Source organism: Procambarus clarkii, chromosome 41, assembly GCF_040958095.1.
Source record: "Procambarus clarkii isolate CNS0578487 chromosome 41, FALCON_Pclarkii_2.0, whole genome shotgun sequence".
NCBI classification, from domain to species: domain Eukaryota; kingdom Metazoa; phylum Arthropoda; class Malacostraca; order Decapoda; family Cambaridae; genus Procambarus; species Procambarus clarkii.
Window position 1 is genome coordinate 24,305,502 of NC_091190.1, and position 14,390 is coordinate 24,319,891.

The following is a 14,390-nucleotide window of genomic DNA, read 5'->3' on the forward strand; positions in this document are numbered from 1 at the left end:
CGAGGAGAGACTACGGGAATTAAACCTCACTTCGCTGGAAGACAGAAGAGTTAGGGGGGACATGATCACCACATTCAAGATTCTGAAGGGGATTGATAGGGTAGATAAAGACAGTCTATTTAACACAAGGGGAACACGCACAAGGGGACACAGGTGGAAACTGAGTGCCCAAATGAGCCACAGAGATATTAGAAGGAATTTTTTTCGTGTCAGAGTGGTTGACAAATGGAATGCATTAGGAAGTGATGTGGTGGAGGCTGACTCCATACACAGTTTCAAGTGTAGATATGACAGAGCCCGATAGGCTCATGAATCTGTACACCTGTTGATTGACGGTTGAGAGGCGGGACCAAAGAGCCAGAGCTCAACCCCCGCAAACACAACTAGGTGAGTACACACACACACACACACACATGAACATTTATGTCTCTCCTACTTTGACATGGTAAGATAGATGCTCTGGAAACTAGTATGTTATTAGGCACTTTACCACTGAATGTGATTAAGATACTTTTACCAGCTCACATGGTTGGCACATGGTGTATTCGACAGTTTCACAATGTTGACATATGATAAAGCAGCAGATATAGCTCCTTTACACAAGGGAGGAAGCAAAGCATTGACAAAGAATTATAGACCAGTTGCACTAACGTTCCACTTAACAAAAGTATTTGAGGGAGTGATTAGGAGTCAGGTCACTAGTTTCATGGAGACCAATAACCACAACCCAGGCCAACATGAATTTAGAGCGGGAAGATCGTGCCTCTCACAGCTACTTGACCATTACGCCAAAATCACTGAGGTATTAGAAGAAAAACGGAATGTAGATGTGGTATACACGGATTTCGCAAAGGCATTCGATAAATGTGACCATGGCGTGATAGCACACAAAATGAAGTCAATGGGAATAACTGGTAAAGTAAGACGCTGGATACTCGGTTTTCTGTCGAACAGAACACAAAGAGTAACTGTCAACCATATAAAATAGAGTCCAAGCGCAGTTAAAAGCTCTGTACCTCAAGGTACAGTCCTTGCACCACTGCTTTTCCTTATTCTCATATCAAATATAGACTCAAATACAAGTCACAGCTTCGAATCATGCTTTGCAGATGACACAAAAGTCAGCATGAAAATTACTTCTTGTGAAGACATTGAAAAACTACAAGCAGATATTAATAAAGTTTTCGACTGGGAAGCAGAAAATAGCATCGTGTTTGACATTGATAAATCCCAGGTACTCAGGTACGGTACAAATGAGGACCTTAAACATAATACAGGGTAGAAAACACAATCAAATTGCTTTCCTGCCCATAGTAGTAAAGCAACATATAAAGGATTTGATAATAATGATGTCTGACGGCTTAACATTTAGGGAGCATAACCAAGCCAATATTGTGTCAGCCAGAAAAATGATAGGATAGATTACGAGAACTTCAAATCCAGGAATCCCATCACAATGGTTGTACTCTTCAAGTCACTTGTGTTGTCCCGTCTTGAGTACTGCTCAGTTGTCACTTCCCCCTTCAGAGCAGGAGAGATTGCTGAAATAGAGGGAGTACAGAAAACATATACGGCATATATAGATACGCGATAAAGCACCTAAATTATTGGGATCGTCTCAAAGCTCTCCAAATATACTTACTAGAAAGGAGACGAGAGAGATATCAAATAATATACACATGGAAAATACTGGAGCGCCAGGTCCCAAATCTACACAGTAAAATAACATACTGGAGTGAACGATATGGAAGAAAATGCAGAATAGAACCAGTGAAGAGCAGAGGTGCCATAGGCACAATCAGAGAACACTGTATAAACATCAGAGGTCCACGGTTGTTCAACACCCTCCAAGAGAGCATAAGAAATATTGCCGGAACAACCGTGGACATCTTCAAGAGAAAACTAGATATTTTTCCTCAAGAAGTGCCGGACCAACCGGACTGTGGTGGGTATGTGGGCCTGCGGGCCGCTCCAAGCAACAGCCTGGTGGACCAAACTCTCACAAGTCAAGCCTGGCCTCGGGCCGGGCTTGGGGAGTAGAACTACTCTCAGAACCTCATCCAGCAGGTATGATGTAATCAACACGTTCACAAAGTTGACACATGGTGTATTCTACATTTGAGTTTTGAGAAAGCTGCCAGATACGTCTATATCGCAAGCGTATTCTGGCCACTCTAACATCAGTACTCACCTAATTGTACTCACCTAATTGTGCTTGCGGGGGTTGAGCTTTGGCTCTTTGGTCCCGCCTCTCAACTGTCAATCAATCTCTCAGTGGATGAGAGTAGCGGATGAGAGGGAAGATTAGTGGAAGAGAACGAAGATTTGTGGAAGAGAAGTGTCATGTATGGAAGAGAGATGCCGGGTGATGTCTGGTTAGCGGTTACCTTGGTAACGACCCGAAGTGTCTTCAGGTAGTTGACACACTGCACTCTCCCACCTCCCTCCCCTCTCCCACCTCTCTCCCCTCTCCCACCTCTGTCCCCTCTCCCACCTCTCTCCCCTCTCCCACCTCTCTCCTATCTCTCTCGTGTCTCACCTCTCTCACCTCTCTTATCTCTCCTGTTGTTCTCTCTCACCCACTTGTATTTTTCCCCCCGTACCCATGTGCATCTCAGTCATCCATTCACGTCCCCTTCCCCCACGTGTGTCTGCCCCCCCCCCCCCTCACCCACGCGTGTCGCCCCTTGAAAAGGAAAGGGGGGGGAGGGGGTGGCAGGATAAAAGAACATGGAAACAGCATTGGAGGGACCAAAAATGCCCTCTAATGCGTTGTGTGCGCTTTTCTCAGAGGCTAAGGGTCCCCTTCTGCCAACCAGAGGTGGAAGAACCCCTATTTATTACATAATTATGAACCTAGATTATACCTGAATGGGTGTTCTAAGAGTTCTTCTACTCCCCAAGGTCGGCCTGAGCCAAACTTGACTTGTGAGCTTGGTCCACCAGGCTGTTGCTTGGAGCGGCCCGCAGGCCCACATATCCACCACAGCCCGGTTGATCCGGCACTTCTTGAAGAAAACTATCTAGTTTTCTCTTGAAGATGTCCACGGTTGTTCCCGCAATATGTATTATACTCGGCGGGAGGATGTCGGCCGTGGACCTCTGATGTTTATACAGTGTTCATTGATTGTTACCCCTGTTCTTCACTGGTTCTATTCTGCATTTTCTTCCATATCGTTCACTCCAGTATGTTGCTATTTTACTGTGTAGATTTGGTACTTGGCCCTCCAGTATTTCCCATGTGTATATTATTTGGTATCTCTCTCGTCTCCTCTCTAGGGATTATTATATAATATACAATGCATATATATAATATCATTACCTGCTTGATGGGGTTCTGGGAGTTCTTCTACTCCCCAAGCCCGGCCCGAGGCCAGAGTTGACTTGTGAGAGTTTGGTCCACTAGGCTGTTGCTTGGATCGACCCGCAGGCCCACATACCCACCACAGCCCGGTTGGTCATTAATTACAGAGCGGCAGAGATACTCGAGAGAGGGGTGAGATGCTGGCGCTTGTGGACTCACACAGTACGAGGTCGGGAGCCAGGGAGTTCATCGCAGGGTCAAGTCATGACGCCAGAGGCAGCCTCGTGGCGCGCGCTAATTCCTTCCCTTGATAACAGCCGAGTGTCCAGCGAGCCTTTGTTCCCAGTCTGTGCTGTTGATTACCCCCTAGCAGTAAATAGGTACCTGGGAGTTAGTCAGCTATCACGGGCTGCTTCCTGGGGGTGGAGGCCTGGTCGAGGACCGGGCCGCGGGGACACTAAAGCCCCGAAATCATCTCAAGATAACCTCAAGATAACCCCCGGGCCAATTGTGGGCGGAGCCTGATTTCATTGAAATAGCCATTGCAGCCGTGAGCCAGGGATTGAGATCCCAGGCTCAGTCAGCCTCAGCCTGAGTCTGTACCGAGGACTCGGGGCCCCCCCTTGAGTTTGAGCCCCTTAGTGAGTTTGAGCCCCCTAGTGAGTTTGAGCCCCCTAGTGAGTTTGAGCCCCCTAGTGAGTTTGAGCCCCCTAATGAGTTTGAGCCCCCTAGTGAGTTTGAGTTCCTCTAGTGAGTTTGAGCCCCCTAGTGAGTTTGAGCCCCCTAGTGAGTTTGAGCCCTCTAGTGAGTTTGAACCCCCTAGTGAGTCTGAGCCCCTTAGTGAGTTTGAGCCTCTTAGTGAGTTTGAGCCCCTTAGTGAGTTTGAGCCCCTTAGTGAGTCTGAGCCCCATAAGTGAGTTTGAGCCCCCTAGTGAGTTTGAGCCCCCTAGTGAGTGAGCCCCTTAGTGAATCTGAGCCCCATAAGTGAGTTTGATTGTAAGTGATGGTTTGTGATGGTAATATTGTATACAAGGTGTTCTGTCGGGTGATCCAATTTTCAGCCGTGTAGAGTTGACTCAAGGATTTGGGATTAATTCTCATTTAATATTACGAATGAAATACCGTTTGTTTACTAACTTTGTCATCATATCTTGTGTTTATATCATGACCTAAAGTTATTGACTAAATGTCGTGCCCTCGCGTTGCTGGCTGGTCACACCTCAGATTTCTAATTGAATAGATTGATCGTAATTCTTGCTTTGTGTGGTCTTGATTGAGCAACCTATCCTGTTGATATTTTAGTAGTAACTATATTAATATAGTAACTATAGTAATATTCGACAATCCTGGTCAACCAGGCTGTGACTCATACGTCAGGCTGCGAGCAGCCGCGTCCAACAGCCTGCTTGATCAGAACGGCATTCAGGAGGCCTGGTCGACGACCGGGCCGCGGGGACGCTAAGCCCCGGAAGCGCCTCAAGGTATACTCAAGGTAAGGTAATCTTTATAAGAATCCACTCAGTAAAACATCTAAACTATTGGGACCGACTAAAATGCCTAAATCTGTATTCCCTTGAGCGCAGGCGGGAGAGATACATAATAATTTACACATGGAAAATAGTAGAGGGGCTGGTCAAAAACCTGCACACAGAAATAACACCACATGAGACCAGGAGACATGGCAGGAAGTGCAGAATACCCCCGTTGAAGAGCAGAGGTGGAACAGGTACTCTGAGAGAGAACTCTATCAACATCAGAGGCCCGAGACTGTTCAACACGCTTCCACTACACATAAGGGACATAACTGACCGACCCCTCACAGTGTTCAAGAGAGAACTGGATAAACACCTCCAAAGGATACCTGATCAACTAGGCTGTGACTCATACGTCAGGCTGCGAGCAGCCGCGTGAAACATTCATGTTGACCAGTCCAGCAACCAGGAGGCCTGGTCTAGGACCGGGCCGCGGTGACGTTGAACCCCGAAATCATAGCAAGGTAACCACATAAGTTACTATAAGTAACTTATAGTCCACATAAGTTACTACAAGTTACTTATAGCCCCCATAAGTTACTACAAGTTACTTATAGCCCACATAAGTTACTGTAAGTACTATAAGGCTGGATTGTGACAGGTAATGGGGGTTAGTTATGGAAAACCAATCCACGAAATGTGAAACATCATAGATACATCGTAGATACATTGTAGATACATAGATATACATAGATATAGTAGATAGTGACGTCTTCTTTCCTTCAACCCAACACTCCTTACTTTTCCTTTGTTACTCATCCTACATCCTTCATTTCTGCCCTCCTTATCAAGCTTCAACTCTACTTCTGTGTTATCTCCTTATCATTCTCCCGTTTATTTCCCCTATCATCCTTCCATTGCACTAGGTTACACGCTCCGCTTTAAAATCTGGCTCGTGCCTGACACAGGAATGATTATTACTCGGGCCAATCACGTCTTGCTATTAGAAGGTATGATCCTAAACTTCCTGTGAGGTACTAATTCCTGGCACCAGAGAGTTTTTATGGGAGAGACTCAAAGAGAATAACAAACTTTTAATAATATATTCTTATATCTAAACGTTACCTTCCATGGGCTTAAGATCATACGTAAAAATTATATATATATATATATATATATATATATATATATATATATATATATATATATATATATATATATATATATATATAAATAAATGTATGATCATTACTATTGTGCCAGACTAATTAAACACAAGGCCTAACCACAGAAAATTATCAAGACTTATCTACAAGATGTTGACACTAGACCACACTCCATTGTTTGTTGTTTAAGGTTCGCTACTTGGAAGAAAAAGTAGCACGGGCTATGGTGAGCCCGTAGTTTAGGGACACTCCCTGCTACTGACTGGCTTCTCTCCTCCAACCTCCCTCACCCAAACACACCCTGAGTTACCAATCTTGAGAGGTTATCTTGAGATGATTTCGGGGCTTAGTGTCCCCGCGGCCCGGTCCTCGACCAGGCCTCCACCCCCAGGAAGGAGCCTGTGACAGCTGACTAACTCCCAGGTACCTATTTACTGCTAGGTAGCAGAGGCATCAGGGTGAAAGAAACTCTGCCCATTGTTTCTCTCCGGCGCCCGGGATCGAACCCGGGACCACAAGATCACGCGTACAGTGTTCTGTCCGTTCAGCCACCGGCTCCTCCACCAACACTTGACATAACTCTTAACTAACACACTACATACGGAATTAACCACTTGTAAACTGATATAACATCATGCAAGCATAATATTATATTCGTTCTGGTATAATAACTAAAATTGTAAACATTCTCAAAGGAATAATTAATCTTATAATGGTACAATTTGGCAACACAACACTGGAGACGACTAGTCCACACACACACACACACACACACACACACACACACACACACACACACACACACACACACACACACACACACAGAACTAAGAGGCATGAGTTATGAGGAAAGGCTGCGGGAAATGCACCTCACGACACTGGAAGACAGAAGAGTAAGAGGGGACATGATCACAACCTACAAAATCCTCAGGGGAATCGACCGGGTAAACAAGGATGAACTATTCAACACTGGTGGGACGCGAACAAGGGGACACAGGTGGAAGCTGAGTACCCAAATGAGCCACAGAGACGTTAGAAAGAACTTTTTCAGTGTCAGAGTAGTTAGTAAATGGAATGCATTAGGAAGTGATGTGGTGGAGGCTGACTCCATACACAGTTTCAAATGTAGATATGATAGAGCCCAATAGGCTCAGGAATCTGTACACCAGTTGATTGACGGTTGAGAGGCGGGACCAAAGAGCCAGAGCTCAACCCCCGCAAGCACAATTAGGTGAGTACAATTAGGTGAGTACACACACACACACACACGTACCAATCATGTCCACATAGAGGCAAGGTCCTTGAACACGTACACTGCCATAACCTATACTGCCACATGCTACCATAAACATAATATATATATATATATATATATATATATATATATATATATATATATATATATATATATATATATATATATATATATATATATTATAGCAGCCACATTAATATGCATGCAATGTGCACTTCCTCTCATACATATCCTACCTGACAGACTGAAAGGGGGAGGCAATATATATATATATATATATATATATATATATATATATATATATATATATATATATATATCAAATAAAGTAAATATATATGTGTACATACAAAAGAATGGGGGTGGTAGAAGATAATATTTGTGTTCAGTGAGAAACCACAAGGTCTCCTCTGAATACTTTTTATTTTCTTCTCCGAGGCTATGGGTCCCCACATTGGCACCAGAGGTGGTACCCTCACAAAATTTTATATATATGTATATATATTTTTTATTTTTTTATTTTAATTTAATTAAAATTTTAACAAATTATATATATATATATATATATATATATATATATATATATATATATATATATATATATATATATATATATATATATGGGTCGTAACTCAGTCATCCTTGTCCCTCTCCACTCCCAGCTCCTTGCCCTCGTATCCCAGCTCCTTGTCCTCGTATCCCAGCTCCTTGTCCTCGTATCCCAGCTCCTTGTCCTCGTATCCCAGCTCCTTGTCCTCGTATCCCAGCTCATTGTCCTCGTATCCCAGCTCCTTGTCCTCGTATCCCAGCTCCTTGTCCTCGTAGCCCAGCTCCTTGTCCTCGTATCCCAGCTCCTTGTCCTCGTATCCCAGCTCCTTGTCCTCGTATCCCAGCTCCTTGTCCTCGTATCCCAGCTCCTTGTCCTCGTATCCCAGCTCCTTGTCCTCGTATCCCAGCTCATTGTCCTCGTATCCCAGCTCCTTGTCCTCGTATCCCAGCTCCTTGTCCTCGTAGCCCAGCTCCTTGTCCTCGTATCCCAGCTCCTTGTCCTCGTATCCCAGCTCCTTGTCCTCGTATCCCAGCTCCTTGTCCTCGTATCCCAGCTCCTTGTCCTCGTATCCCAGCTCCTTGTCCTCGTATCCCAGCTCCTTGTCCTCGTATCCCAGCTCCTTGTCCTCATACCCAGCACCTTGTCCTCATATCCCAGCACCTTGTCCTCATATGCCAGCACCTTGTCCTCATATCGCAGCACCTTGTCCTCATATCCCAGCACCTTGTCCTCATATCCCAGCACCTTGACCTCATATCCCAGCACCTTGTCCTCATATCCCAGCACCTTGTCCTCGTATCCCAGCACCTTGTCCTCATATCCCAGCACCTTGTCCTCATACCCAGCACCTTGTCCTCATATCCCAGCACCTTGCCCTCATATCCCAGCACCTGGTTGATACCTGGTTGGGTATCCCTTGTCCTCATATCCCAGCTCCTTGTCCTCATATCCCAGCACCTTGTCCTCATATGCCAGCACCTTGTCCTCATATCGCAGCACCTTGTCCTCATATCCCAGCACCTTGTCCTCATATCCCAGCACCTTGACCTCATATCCCAGCACCTTGTCCTCATATCTTTGCACCAAAAGTAAGGTGTTTCTAGTTTTAAATAGGTTCTACTGTTTGGTGGTTTCTGTCACATCTTCAAGAGGTCGTTTGTGTCTGTTCCTTTAGAATGCTTCCTGGGACTCTCTGCTATAACAATATTTTCCACATTTTTCCATTTTAGATGTCTTAAGTTGACATCACCAAGCAAGATGATGTTAGGGGCAGTGTTTGTGAGGTTTTCTAAGCAGTCTTCTATTTTCCTAAGTTGGTCTTTAAACTATTGAGGATTTACGTCTGGTGATTTATATACAAGGACAATCATCACATTTAGAATTCCTATTTTGGTTATCAACACTTCCATCATATTGTCTGAGGTGTTTAGCAGTTCAGTGCAGATGAGTGTCATTGATGTACAGGCTGACCCCACCCTGTAGCCTGTGATGTACAGGCTGACCCCACCCTGTAGCCTGTGGTGTACAGGCTGACCCCACCCTGTAACCTGTGATGTACAGGCTGACCCCACCCTGTAGCCTGTGATGTACAGGCTGACCCCACCCCTGTAGACTGTGATGTACAGGCTGACCCCACCCTGTAGCCTGTGTTGTACAGGCTGACCCCACCCTGTAGCCTGTGATGTACAGGCTGACCCCACCCCTGTAGACTGTGATGTACAGGCTGACCCCACCCTGTAGCCTGTGATGTACAGGCTGACCCCACCCTGTAGCCTGTGGTGTACAGGCTGACCCCACCCTGTAGCCTGTGATGTACAGGCTGACCCCACCCTGTAGCCTGTGTTTACTGCCACATCTGAGAAGATTGTACTCCGGTATCCATATTTTATTGTCATAATAGTCCTTAGTGTGAGTGTCAGTTAAAGCTACGAACACTGCATTTGTCTCGTTCAAGAGGTCAGTTATATAGGGGATTGTGTTTTGTGTATTTTGACACCTTTTATGTTGACAAATACGGAAGATGTCGTGGTGATTGTGGAAGTTTTTTGTTAAAGTGTGTGGTTCAGGTAGGGGAGGGGGGGGGGCACAGATCTTACTCCCGCAAGATCTTTTACGATTAGTGGTTGACTGTTCAGCTGTGGAGCAGAACTGGGCCAGGTATCATTAAGGATTAACACAACCACCTACGACACCTGTACATCTTTACCCAATCGTCACAGCTTTGTTAACATTTATGTAACATTGTATGGATTTACAAGTGCTGCAAAGCTGTTTATGACAGTAATAAGCTTTTTGTTTAGTTTCCAAGCTCGCAAACTGTTTAACAATTGTTAAACAAAGCTATTTGTTAACCATTTCCTAAAGCTGAACACGTGTCCTCACGTTTAAGGAAACATTTTCAGCTTTTGTAAGTGGATCAATTATTTCTTTGTCATCCACTGTGTACGAACTTAAAAGTAATGTACTGATTGGGCTTCTTTTTTTTTTAATTTTGAATATTTGAAAAAATAACTATTTTTTCTTTCTATTGAATAGGTGTTTGTTCCTTTGTTTTTCTCAAGTCTGTGAGTTGTGTCACTTGTTGTTTGTCAGAACTGTCTTAGACCCGACGACCAGGTCCACCCCTCTTGTCTCCCCCCCCCCCACGCCTTCTGCTCTTTCCTGCCTCTTCTCCCCTCCTCCCTCATTCCCTTCACATTCTCCTTCCTCTCCTCCGTACTCTTTCCCACATGTCTCTAGCTCCTTCATCCACCAGACTCTCCCCCCCCTCACCTCCTCCACGACCCCCAACCCCACTTCCCCACCCCTCTTCCCCTTACCCCTCTTCCCCTTACCCCTCTTCCCCTTACCCCTCTTCCCCTTACCCCTCTTCCCCACCCCTCTTCCCCACCCCTCTTCCCCTTACCCCTCTTCCCCACCCCTCTTCCCCTTCCCCACTGGCCTGTGTTTGTAGCCTTTCCTCTTTTTTTTATTTTTACTCAATATTTTTTTTAACAAGCTCGTTTGTGTCTCGAGACGGCTTTTGCCGTTGTCAAGCTGCTGTGTCTGTTCCCCCGAAGCTTTCCAGCAACCTGTCAAACCTCCTTTTTCCAGTTCCAGGATTTCCGATGTTTCCAGTTGCCTTGTACCAAGTGGACTGTGCCGTAAATCTATTATTTGCTCTCATGTTTCCGAGTATTTTCTGATAGAATGCATCTTTATTTCCATAGAATGAACGCCGGTCACATCATGTTTCCGAGTATTTTCTGATAGAATGCATCTTTATTTCCATAGAATGAACGGCGACCACATCAAGTTTCCGAGTATTTTCTGATAGAATGCATCTTTATTTCCATAGAATGAACGGCGACCACATCAAGTTTCCGAGTATTTTCTGATAGAATGCATCTTTATTTCCATAGAATGAACGGCGACCACATCAAGTTTCCGAGTATTTTCTGATAGAATGCATCTTTATTTCCATAGAATGAACGCCGGTCACATCAAGATTGTATGGCAAGGGTTTAAGGTGTTATGTGGTTGCTTCTTGTATATTGGTTGATAAGTGCGATGAGCTTTCACCCTTAAGTTTCCAAAGGAATTTGTTGAGTTGGTAGGTGGAGGCGCAGACGCCGGCGCGAGAGCGTCTCGGGGTGCTGAGTTCACCAACATCCTTGTGGATGACACTCCAGGAATGATGAGGGACAGAGTTGGTTGAGCAACCCGTCCTCTTAAAAATAAGGTCGCTTTTAGCTCGTATGCGCTATGGCCAAAAGTGGACCTAATTTGAAATGAAATCGACTCACGAAAGTGACGTACTCTCCCGTTTTCCGTTTAAGTCGTCCGGTCCACTCGGAAATGTTAGGAGAGGAACCTTTCAATTAACAATTTTCATAAAAATTTGAAACTTTATGAGAATTTCCTGCCCACCCAACCTACCAGAAGACCCTTAACTTACTGTTGTTGAAAAAAAAATCCCAAATTTATTTTCATTTTCAAATTACGTCCACTTTCGGCCATACGGACAAACGGCCAAAAGTGACGTTATTTTTAAGAGGACAGGTTGGATTGAGATCCAGTTTGTCCGCTTGACGTCCCTGGAGGCGCCCTTAGGACACTACCCCAGGCATGTACTAAAGCCCCTGGAGGCGCCCTTAGGACACTACCCCAGGCATGTACTAAAGCCCCTGGAGGCGCCCTTAGGACACTACCCCAGGCATGTACTAAAGCACCTGGAGGCGCCCTTAGGACACTACCCCAGGCATGTACTAAAGCACCTGGAGGCGCCCTTAGGACACTACCCCAGGCATGTACTGAAGCACCTGGAGGCGCCCTTAGGACACTACCCCAGGCATGTACTAAAGCCCCTGGAGGCGCCCTTAGGACACTACCCCAGGCATGTACTAAAGCACCTGGAGGCGCCCTTAGGACACTACCCCAGGCATGTACTGAAGCACCTGGAGGCGCCCTTAGGACACTACCCCAGGCATGTACTGAAGCACCTGGAGGCGCCCTTAGGACACTACCCCAGGCATGTACTAAAGCACCTGGAGGCGCCCTTAGGACACTACCCCAGGCATGTACTAAAGCACCTGGAGGCGCCCTTAGGACACTACCCCAGGCATGTACTGAAGCACCTGGAGGCGCCCTTAGGACACTACCCCAGGCATGTACTAAAGCCCCTGGAGGCGCCCTTAGGACACTACCCCAGGCATGTACTGAAGCACCTGGAGGCGCCCTTAGGACACTACCCCAGGCATGTACTGAAGCAACCCACCCCTTTGTTTACGTGGTGCCTATTGTGACGGGGGTCACAAGTCAGAATTTGTACGTTCCTAGCTTTTAGATAGTAGTATACTGACTAGTAAGGAATTCTAGTAATAAATGAAACTAAAACACAAACGTAAATATTCCTAGGCCTAGTATAGTAGACATATGTACTGTATTAGGCCTCAGATATCGTGTATTAGGCTTAGGGAGGTTAGGATAGGTTAGCAACAAAGCAACACAAGTAACAAATAGTTTTCCCGGTTTGTACAACTCAATAGTTCAGATTTCTACGTTCTGATTGTGTTGTACGTCGGTATATATGCTATGGTCCTCTTTGTTAATATAAGTAAGACCAAAACAGGAGGATGAGCTGAAATATGTCGCTGTGGCATGCTGTTCCCTCTTGAATTCTGGTGACCCCGACTGCAGCCCCTGGACCCCAGACCGTTCACCCTGCAAAGTTGGCTGGTGCAATCCCCAACCGTCTGGCCTCCAACCTGTGCAGACAGACAACATTCTCTCATTGAACAAATCCACAAGGGCCGTGACGAGGATTCGAACCTGCGTCCGAGAGCTTCCCAGACGCTGCCTTAATCGACTGAGTTACGACATAGTATGAGAATTGCAACCAGAAATTCTACTGAATTAACTTGGATCCTGCAGCCTCTCCGAGACACAAACCAGGATTTTACACAACTCCCCCCTGCATCTTGTAATAGCACTTTCTCTGTAACTAGCTGACATTGTAACTATAAGGTGTGAAAGATAGATGAAATTGTTTATGTAATAATCTAAGATGAGGTCTGATAAAGATCTTTTGTGCCCTCTGTAATGCTTTTGCGCTACCGCTCACAGGATGGGTATGGGGTGCACAATAAACTAGCTGCCTCCGGCGGCAACAATAAAAAATCAATCCCCCCATGCACTCGAGCTATGTCAATAGGCCGTTCTACTTCTTCGCCCTCACTTCATTACACACAGAAATCACAATAGCGTGATGCATCAAATGAACCAATCCACAAGGACCGTGACGAGGATTCGAACCTGCGTCCAAGAGCATCCCGGACGCTGCCTTAATCTCTCTCATTAAGTAATTCAATAAGTAATTAATAGTGTAATTCCCTCATATATGTCATGCCTAATAGCCAGAACTGCACTACTTGGCCTATTATGTAAGTCCGATTTACATAACAGGCCGAATAATTTTATTTATTGCCAAATATTTCTTTCCAGATTCGTTATTTTCTAACAATAATCTATTATATTTGGAAGGTGAATTACTGGCTTAGTTATGTTAGGATAAGTTAGGATAGGAAGGGAAATGCACACTGCATCCATGGCTCCTGCCCGCCATCTGAAGAGCTGAATGAACTCGACAACCTGTGGCAACTAGTCTTGTACCTGGTCTACCTGGACCATACCTGGACCATACATGGGTCATACCTGGACCGTACCTGGACCGTACCTGGACCGTACCTGAAGAAGGTTTCGGGAGTTCTACTTCCCGAGCCCGGCCCCGGCCCCTGGGACCAGGCCCGAGCCCCGCATGTAATCATTGTTGTAACTCATTTTGTGTAATGAAGTTTTAAATCAAATAAAATGACAAGATACACAATATATGGGTGGAGGGGGGGGGTTAGGAGAAGACAATATGTGAGTGTACAGGGGTGCCGCACAAGGCTCCCCCCGGATGCTACATATCCTCTTCTTCGAGGCCAAGTGTCCTACTTGAAAAACTGTGTTTCCGTCTTTTAAGAAACTTAATATCAATTTGGTGTTCACTAATAGTACGATCAAGTCCAATTTAATAAAAAAAACTCCCCTGATACAGCAGGTTGTGTGTATTCGATTCCCTGCAATGATTGTGATTTTGTGTACCTTGGACAAACAGGAA